The sequence below is a fragment of the Pan paniscus genome, chromosome X, assembly GCF_029289425.2.
Source record: "Pan paniscus chromosome X, NHGRI_mPanPan1-v2.0_pri, whole genome shotgun sequence".
Classification (NCBI taxonomy): Eukaryota; Metazoa; Chordata; class Mammalia; order Primates; family Hominidae; genus Pan; species Pan paniscus.
Genome location: NC_073272.2, coordinates 75,665,584 through 75,675,196, shown reverse-complemented (window position 1 = coordinate 75,675,196; position 9,613 = coordinate 75,665,584). Strand labels below are relative to the sequence as shown.

At 41.0% G+C, this 9,613-nt stretch overlaps 1 pseudogene; it reads right to left on the bottom strand.

The window, feature by feature from the left end:
- Positions 1-782: 782 nt before the first annotated feature.
- On the bottom strand, positions 783-2,419 carry LOC117977672 (ADP-ribosylation factor-like protein 5A; annotated as a pseudogene).
- Positions 2,420-9,613: the final 7,194 nt, after the last annotated feature.

Below are 9,613 nucleotides of genomic sequence, written 5' to 3'. Positions count from 1 at the left end.
GGATCCTCTCAGAGTTGTCTTCTGGGCCCCTCTTCTCCTCCAACCATGACCCCAAACACGCATGTGTAATCTTACCCTCCTCAAGGTGTATCGTCAGAACTCTATTCCTCTGATTGGAGTATGTATAGGCACAAAATGGGTGCAGTCAGTCCTGCCTAGAAATGTTCCAAGATAGTGCACTTTTTTGTTTGTCAGAAGCCCTGGACTCTGAGCTCTTTACTAACCAAGAGTCTCTTACCTGCCCTGGGCTTCAATTTCCACTATTGATTAGTGATAGAAACTTTTTTGGGGGGGAGGGGTAAAGTTACTTCTTAGTACAAATAATACGTTGTATTAATCAATTTGTAAGTCAAATTCTGAAAATCATTCAAAAAAATTGCATTTTATAATTGTCAAACAATGCATTTATGTAATAGAAGATACAACAAAATTTAGAAATAAAAAATCTCACACTATACTCCAAATGCTAAAATAAGAAAGAAGAAATTTGCAAATTAAGAAATTATCAGTGTTGCTCAGAAACATGCCTTTTACTCTGAAATTCACTTTAACTGCTTGATATATAATTTAATACTTAAAAATAATATAGCTAAGTTGTTTAATAGTGTTTATAGAATGTTACTTTTCTAGGTAGACATGTTTCACACAACAGTTTTCAATTAATACTGAGAAATCATTTGATATATATATATATTTTTTTTCAGACAGTCTTGCTCTGTCGCCCAGGCTGGAGTGCAGTGGCGTGATCTCAGCTCACCGCAACCTCCACCTCCCAGGTTCAAGTGATTCTCCCGCCTCAACCTCCTGAATAGCTGGGATTACAGGTGCGCACCACCACGCCCAGCTAATTTCTGTATTTTTTTAGTAGAGAGGGTTTCACCATGTTGGTCAGGCTGGTCTCGAGCTCCTGACCTCGTGATCGCCTGCTTCGGCCTCCCAAAGTGCTGGGATTACAGGCGTGAGCCACCGCGCCTGGCCTCATTTGATAATTTTAATCATAATTTATGATTCACTGATTAATGGATTAATAATTCAGTAATTTAGATGCCATAAGGACCATTGATAGGAATACTCTGATAAGTTTCTCATTGTACAATCCTGCCCATTAGTAATACTAAGCCAAGAATCTGATAGCTATCCCACTCTGTTGAGTTACATGTTTCCATGTGTGTGATTGGTCAACAACAAAAAATAGATACACAACGTCATGCTTTCTCCTTTTCCTTTTTCTTTTCTTTTTTTTTTAACAAGCAGCTCAGTGATTTGGTAGGTTGGTTAGTACGATACAGAGAACATAGGGAGAAAGTATAAAATGGCACTTAACACCAATGTCAATACTTATCTCATTATGGTTGTAACTAAGGATATCATTAATATTTGTATTGTTTTTCTTTAGAACATAAATCAAAGTCATTAACTTGAACTTGAGGTTCATACACAATACACACACAACATTAAGCAAAATACTTAAGTAACATTACTTTTTAAAATATTGGAAACTGAATATCTGTGCTGATTTGTATTTTGACTTAATGGAACAAGAAGAAAACAACATTCAACTAGGGAGGGTTATGATGATAATAAAGCTCTTAAATTTCAAAATGTCTTCCTCTCCCTTTGTACTTACCACAGGCTATACAATGTCCTGAGAGGATTCATTATGAGAAAAATGTCTATTACAGCTTTAATAACTTACTCTGAAAAAACTAATGAGAAAGCAAATTGGAAGGTGAGACTTCATCTTTGTTTTCATTAAGTGGTCTTAATTTTTCTTCTTATAGAAAAAGTTTAAATCAGTTTATTATAAATATATCTAAACCGTTATTTTTTGCAGCTTTCAGGTAAAGCCTAGCACTTCATTTATACAAAATCTGTGAGAAGACATCAGTAGAAATAATCTAATCTGAAGTCGTGACATCATCCATTCAAGTCCTTGGCACAATCCCTCGCCAGTTAGAGCACAGCATGCCTGGGTATGCCACTGGTGATCTTTAATAGAAGTTAGCTTCAAAAACTGGGAGATTTCTGCTACAGTCATGCAGTCTTTAACATCTTGTTTATTAGCAAAAATCAGCAATGCACCTTTTCTTAGGTCCTCATGTGGTAACATTTTATAGCGTTCTTCTCTAGTTACAGAAATCCTCTCTCGGTAGTGTCCACAACTATTACAAACTCTGTGTTAATATATAAGTGTTCCAGGAAGAACGAAGAGATTCTTGGCCACCAATATCCCATATTAGGAAACGTGTATTATTAATCACTATCTCTTCTACATTACTTCCTACTACAAAAGATGTATGTACAACTTCATTCATAGAAAATTGATAAAGGTGGTAGTTTTCCCTGAATTATCCAGCTTAACAATGATAACTTTGTGCTCCTGGTGATTGAACAGTCTCCATATTCTGGTGAAGAGAATTCTCACAATCTCCGGCAGCCGCCCCCACCTTCAAACACCCGGGCCGCCTGGCCTCCCCGGGCTCAGGCTGAGGGGGAGAAGAGAGATGCGCTGGAGCCTCCGCCTCTGCTGCTGCTCCCGCGCTGGCCACAGGCCCACTTCCAGGGAACTGGAGGGAGGCCAAAGCCCAGGCCGCCCTGCCGCGCCCCCAAGCCCCCCTGCTGCCGCTGCCACACTCGCCTGGCTCGCGGACATCGCCGCCGCCATGTTGTCTACAACGAGCCTCACAGGCTACCGTCGTCCTCCCAGCTCCTCTTGGCGGCTACGGTGGCGATGACCCTATAGAACCTTTTGAGACGTGGCTGACATTACAGGATTCCAAGACCTTTATAAACAAGATGTTGCTCTTTACGCTGAGTTCTTCAAAAATCCATACCACGAGACAACCTTTGGATAATAGGCTTAGAGTAAGTGCCCTTGGTGAGGTCCCTCAGTCCTGCTATACATCCTTAGTCCATTTATTCTCTCACACTTTTAAGTAACTGTTTTACACATCGTCTTTTGTCTTGAAATCTTTTTCCTTTTACTTTAAGTTCTGGGATACATGTGCAAAACGCACAGGTTTCTTACATAGGGATATGTGTGCCATGGTGGTTTGCTGCACCCGTTGACCTGTCAGAGCTCTAAGTTCCCTCCCCTACCCCTCACCCCCCAACAAGCCCTGTTGTGTGTTTTTCCCCACCTTGTTCATGTATTGCCATTGTTCAGCTCCCACTTATGAGTGAGAACATTGGGTGTTTGGTTTTCTGTTCTTGTGCTAGTTTGCTGAGGATGATGGCTTCCAGCTTCATCCATGTCCCTACAAAGAAGATAATCTCATTCTTTTTATGGCTGTGTATTATTCCACGGTGTATATGTAACATATTTTCTTTATCCAGTCTATCATTGATGGGCATGTGGGTTGGTTTCATGGCTTTGTTATTGTAAATAGTGCTACAATAACCATAGGTGTGCATGTGCCTTTAAAGTAAAATGATTTCTATTCCTATGGGCATATCTCCAGTAATGAGATTGCAGGGTCAAACGATATTTCTGGTTCTAGATCCTTGAGGAATCGCCATACTGTCTTCCACAATGGTTAAACTAATTTATGTTCCCACTAACAGTGTAAAAGCATTCCTATTACTCCACAGCCTTGCCAGCATCTATTGTTTCTTGACTTTTTAATACCTTTTTATACTCCTGTATTGGGTGCATATATATTTAGAATAGTTAGCTCTTTTTGTTGAATAAATCCCTTTACCATTAGTTTTGCCTTTCTTTGTCTTTTTTGATCTTTGGTTTAAACTCTTTTTTTTCAGTGACTAGGATTGTAACTCCTGCTTTTTATTGCTTTCCATTTCCTTAGAAGATTTTTCTCCATCCCTTTATTTTGAGCCTATGTGCATCTTTGCATGTGAGATGGGTCTCCTGAATACAGCACACCATTGTGTCTTGACTCTTTATCCAATTTGCCAGGCTGTGTCTTTTAATTGGGGCATTTAGCTCATTTACCTTTAAGGTTAGTATTGTTATGTGTGAATTTGATCATGTCATCATTATTCTATATGGTTTCTTTGCACATTAGTTGGTGGGCTTTTTTTTATAGTGTCATTGATCTTTATATTTTGGTGTGTTTTTGCAGTGGTTCGTACCTGTTTTCCCTTTGCATATTTAGTGCTCCCTTCAGAAGCTCTTGCAAGGGAGGCCTGGTGGTAACAAAATCTTTCAGCATTTGCTTGTCTGGAAAGGATTTTATTTTTCCTTCACTTATGAAGCTTAGTTTGGCTGGATATAAAATCCTGCGTTGAAAATTATTTTCTTTAAGAATATTGAATATTGGCTGGCCCCCACTCTCTTCTGGCTTGTAGAGTTTCTGCTGAAGCTCCATTCTTAGTCTGATGGGCTTCCCTTTGTAGGGTACTTTGTCTTTCTCTCTGTCTGCCCTTAACATGTTTTCCTTCATTTCAATCTTGGAGAATCTGACGATTATGTGTCTTGGGATTAATCTTCTCAAGGAGTATCTTAGTTGTGTTCTCTGTATTTCTTGAATTTGCATGTTGGTCTTTCTTGCTAGGTTGGGGAATTTCTCTTGGATAATATCCTGAAGTGTGTTTTGCAGCTTGTTTCCATTCTCCCCATCTCCTTCAGGTACTCCAATCAATCGTAGGTTTGGTCTTTTTACAAAGTCCCATATTTCCTGGAGGCTTTGTTTGTTCCCTTTAATTTTTTTTCTCTAATCTTGTCTGCATGCCTTATTTCAGCAAGGTGGTCTTCAAACTCTGATATCCTTTCTTCTGCTTGGTCTATTCGCCTATTGATACTTCTGCATGCTTCACGAAGTTCTCATGCTGTGTTTTTCAGCTCCATCAGGTCATTTGTTTCTCTCTAAACTGATTATTCTAGTTAGCAGCTCCTCTAACTTTTTATAAAGGTTCTTAGCTTCTTTGCTGTGGATTAGAACATGCTCTTTAGCTCAGCATAGTTTTTTATTATCCATCTTCTGAAGCCTGCTTCTGTCAATTCATTCGTCTCATTTTCCATCCAGTTCTGTGCCCTTGCTGGGAGACCGTGCAATCATTTGGAAAAGTCACTATAGACTTTTGGGTTTTCACCTTTTTTTGTTGATTCTTTCTCATCTTTGTGAGTTTGTCTAGTTTCAATTTTGAGGCTGTTGACCCTTGGATGAGGTTTTTGTAGGGACTTTTTTTGTTGTTGATTCTTTTGTTGCCTTCTGTTTGTTTTTCTTTCAATCATCAGGTCTCTCTTCTGTAGGGCTGCTGTGGTTTGCCGGATGTTCACTTCAGGCCCTATTCATCTGGTTCGCTCCAGCACCTGGAGATGTCACTCAAGGAGGCTGGAGAACAGCAAAGATGGGTGCCTGCTCTTCTGAAATCTCTAATGTCAAGGGGCACCAACCTGATGCCAGTAGGATCACTCCTGTATAGGGTGTCTGACAACTCCTGTTGGAGGGTCTCACCCGGTTGGAAGTCATGGGGAATAGGACCCTTTTAATGAAGCACTTTGACTGTCCCTTGATGGAGGGGGTGTGCTTCACTGAGGGGAAACCTACTCGTCTGGGCTTCCCGGATTCCTCAGAACTATTAGGAGGAAAGGCTAAGTCTGCTGGTCTGCAAAGACTGCGGCGGCCCCTCCCACCAGGGGCTCAGGCCCAGGGAGATCTGGCTTCTGTCCCTGAGCCTCTGGCTGGAGTTAGAGTTCCTGCAGGGAAGCCCCACTCAGTGAGAAAGGATAAGTCAGTTTCAGACCTGAAGAGGCACTCTGGCCGCAGTCTGTCACTGTCAGTGTGTTGGGCTGTGAGGGACACTTATTGGGACCAAGCCGTCCAGCCTCCCCAGCTCCAGCAGGGAAAAAGCACGGCCCGGAGCTATAGAGATGGATTGCATGCTTTCTCTGCCCAGAGAGCTTAGTGTCTTAGACAATTGTGAATCCCAGTATTGGCTCCTGCCCCTCCCCAAGGGGCTCAAAGGGCTTAGACAGCAGGTAGTTGCAGCTGTGCTGCTGGTCGCCTTCCCCTCAGGAGCTCAGCATGCTTAAGCAAATTCTAGCTGAGAGGTGCTTGAGAATCTGCACGGCTATGGGTTGGGGCCCTCGGCCCTAGTGGTGTGGGTTTGCGAGTGGGATCTTCTGATCTGTGGGTTGCACAGTTCTGTGGAAAAAGCATGATTTCCCTGGCTGGGTGGGATACTTACCACCACTCTTGGCTTGGGTGTGGGGGCTCCTATGCCTCATGCTGCTCTCAGGTGGCCACCGCAGGACGCTGCTCTTTCTTCCTCTCCATGGATCACGCCAGCTGCTTTATCAGTTCTGGTGAGGGAACCTGGATATCTTGGTTGCTGGTGAAGGATTCACATGCTAATTATGGTTCTTTCCGATGGGAGACTCTGATCGCTGCTGTTTCTCGTCAGCCATTGGCCCCACTCCAGTAATTTCCTTTTGATCCCGCCCCAATAAATTTCTGTCCTGGAAGCTTTAACATCCTTTTTATTTTCATTCTCAATTGACGACCTTATCTCCTATTGTACTAAGAATACAGATACAATTAAAAGTGAATATCACACATACTCCTATCACTGTGTCTACAAACATATGAGATATACACCCATATATTCTTCCACCTCACATGCTATTACAAATTAACTCTCCAGCAAAAGCCAGAAATCCATTTTTGCACTATATTCCATTCTATCCCTTTTCTTTCTCTCTCTCTTATATACCACCTCCACAGCATACAGGAAGGCTTATTTTTCCTTTCTAAACAAGGAAGTCTTCCTCTAATTATTCCTCACATGTCTCTGTTTTGTTTATAGTAAAGCTCCTCAATACGACTGGACGCGGTGGCTCATGCCTGTAATCCCAGAACTTTGGGAGGCTGAGGCGGGCGAATCACAAGGTCAGGAGTTTGAGACCAGCCTGACCAACATGGTGAAATGCCGTCTCTATTAAAAATACAAAAAATTAGCTGGGCATGGTGGCGGGCGCCTGTAATCCCAGCTACTCGGGAGGCTGAGGCAGGAGAATCACTTGAACCCGGGAGGTGGAGGTTGCAGTCAGCCAAGATCGAGCCACTGCACTCCAGCCTGGGTGACAGTGCAAAACTCCATCACACACACACACACAAAAATTGTGTAAATAAAAGTTTGCTACTTTTTTTTTTCCAATTCTCTCAAGCAAGGCCCTTGATTTACCCTACTCTTGTTTCCACTACATTAATTAGCCCAGCATTTCCTTCTGTGTTATCTTTCTTTTTTTTCCCCCTGAGATGGAGTCTTGCTGTGTCACCCAGGCTGGAGAGCAGTGACATGATTTTGGCTCACTGCAACTTCCGTCTTCGTGGTTCAAGCAATTCTCCTTACCTCACCCTCCCGAGTAGCTGGGATTACAGGCACCTGCCACCATGCCTGGCTAATTTTTGTATTTTTTAGTAGAGACAGGCTTTCGCCATGCTGGCCAGGCTGGTCTTGAACTCCTGACCTCAGGTTATCCACCTGCCTAGGCCTCCCAAAGTGCTGGGATTACAGGCATGAGCCACTGCACCTGGCCCTGTGTTATCTTTAACTCACTGCCTTCTATATATATGTGCCAGTGGTTCTCAAAGTATGGTTTCCAGGCCTGCAACATCATTATCACCTGGGAACTTGTTAAAAATATGAATTTTATGGATCCATCTCCAACCTTTAATATCAGAAACTCTAAGAATACTACTTTGCAGAAGTAGGCTTCAGAAGATATGTAATAAAAAACTATGCTGAGCTAAAGGATCATGTTCTAACCCAATGCAAAGAAGCTAATTTCTCAGCAATTTGTATTCTCTAACAAGTCCTTCAGGTGACTTTGGTTCATGCTAATGTCTGATAATCATTTTCCTACAAGGAATTTAATAAATATTCTCATTGTGGTTACCACTTTAATGGGGAAAGGGCAGATTCTATAAAGAAAGCAATGAAGAGACTGCATCCTAAAGGTGTAGCTTCTTGGCACCTGGCTGTGAAATGTCTTCTTTCAGAAAAAAGAGAAGCTAGGCACAAAAAGAGTGTATTAAGTTGGTGGTAGAAATGGAGATTTGCTATGGTTCTACCATTGCTGCTTGCCCAGATTTACATGTGCTGATAGTCTAAGAACCTTTCTGTAGCATCTAGAAGCATCCTTGCTAGGGCCACTTAATGCCATTAAAGAAAAAATTTAGGTACTATAGAACAGGGACTATCATTGTAAGGTAGGAAGATATAGGAAGAAATGAACTTTTAAAAATTGTCCAAAACCTTGATACTTAGCTGATTCATCCATGATAGAAACTCAAAATGTTTTTCCTCTTAGGAAACCCTAAAATTCACATGGGTCTAGGTGCTCCATTTATTTGAGAATAACTATGGAGACCCTGTGGAATCTATAGGCTGCTTTATAAGATCCTCAGAAATTTCTGCCTCACTTTTTCTTCAGGATGTTGGTGTAAAGCATGAATAATCAGCACATTGCCATCTGATTTCATGAGGTTAAAAAGAGTTCCCCACACACAGGAAGGCTGTGTCATTTCAAAGTCCTATTCCTTGTCTTCCTGTCTACAGATTTTCATGAGTAGACTAGTGAATACACATGAGGGATAGTTGAGAGTCTTCTGACTTGCCTTTCTTAATTAAACAATATTCTATTTTACCTTGCTTTTCCCATTTATTTCTAGTCTTCTCCTTAGATTAAGTCACCTACTCTACAGTCCTAAGGCTCCTTTCTTTTCTCATGTAGAATCATTGCAAATGTGGAAGATGACTGACTTTGTAATAATGACATATAATAGTGTTTGTAATTCTAGCAGTTCTAATTTTATTTCTAAATTTATTTCCTGAGGAATCTCAGTTAACTTCTCTGCCTCTTATTTCCAGTCAAGGAGGTAAAGGGAACAGTAGTGCCTTCAAAGTTGTCTCTGTTCATCTAAATTTTCCTCTGAAAGGTTTTTTACTCCTCATCCACAAAAGTTATGTCATGATCTTTTCATAGTTTTCATACTTATTACACTAAACTTGCCCCCTTATTCTCAGCAGTAACTTCAACGCTCATTCTCAAATAAAATAGCCAGTAGGTGGGAACAAGTATTTGCTTCTTTCTTGGAAAAATGCTATCCTTTTTCTTTCTATTTAAGTGTAATCACATTACCAGCGCCCTGGAAAGTGATCACTCTGCCTTGTGATTATGTTATTGCCTAGCATCTTAGAAATTAATTTATTTATCTTTAAAATTTTTATTTCCATAGGTTTTTGAGAAACAGGTGGCATTTGGTTACACAAGTAAGTTAGTTGGTGGTGATTTGTGAGATTTCGGTGTGCCCATCACCTGAGCAGTACACGCTAAACCCAATTTGTAGTCTTTCATCCCTCACCCCCTTCCCACCCTTTCCCCCGAGTCCCTTAAGTGTATTGTATATTCTTATGCCTTTACATTCTCATAGCTTAGCTCCCACTCATGAGTTAGAACATATGATGTTTGGTTTTTCATTCCTGAGTTACTTCACTTAGAATAATAGTCTCCAGTTCCATCCAGGTTGGTGCAAATGCCATCAATTTGTGTTTTTTTTTATGGCTGAGTACTATTCCATTATATATATCAATCACAATATCTTTATATGTATAAAGAATAGAATACTATATATATATTCTAGTTATA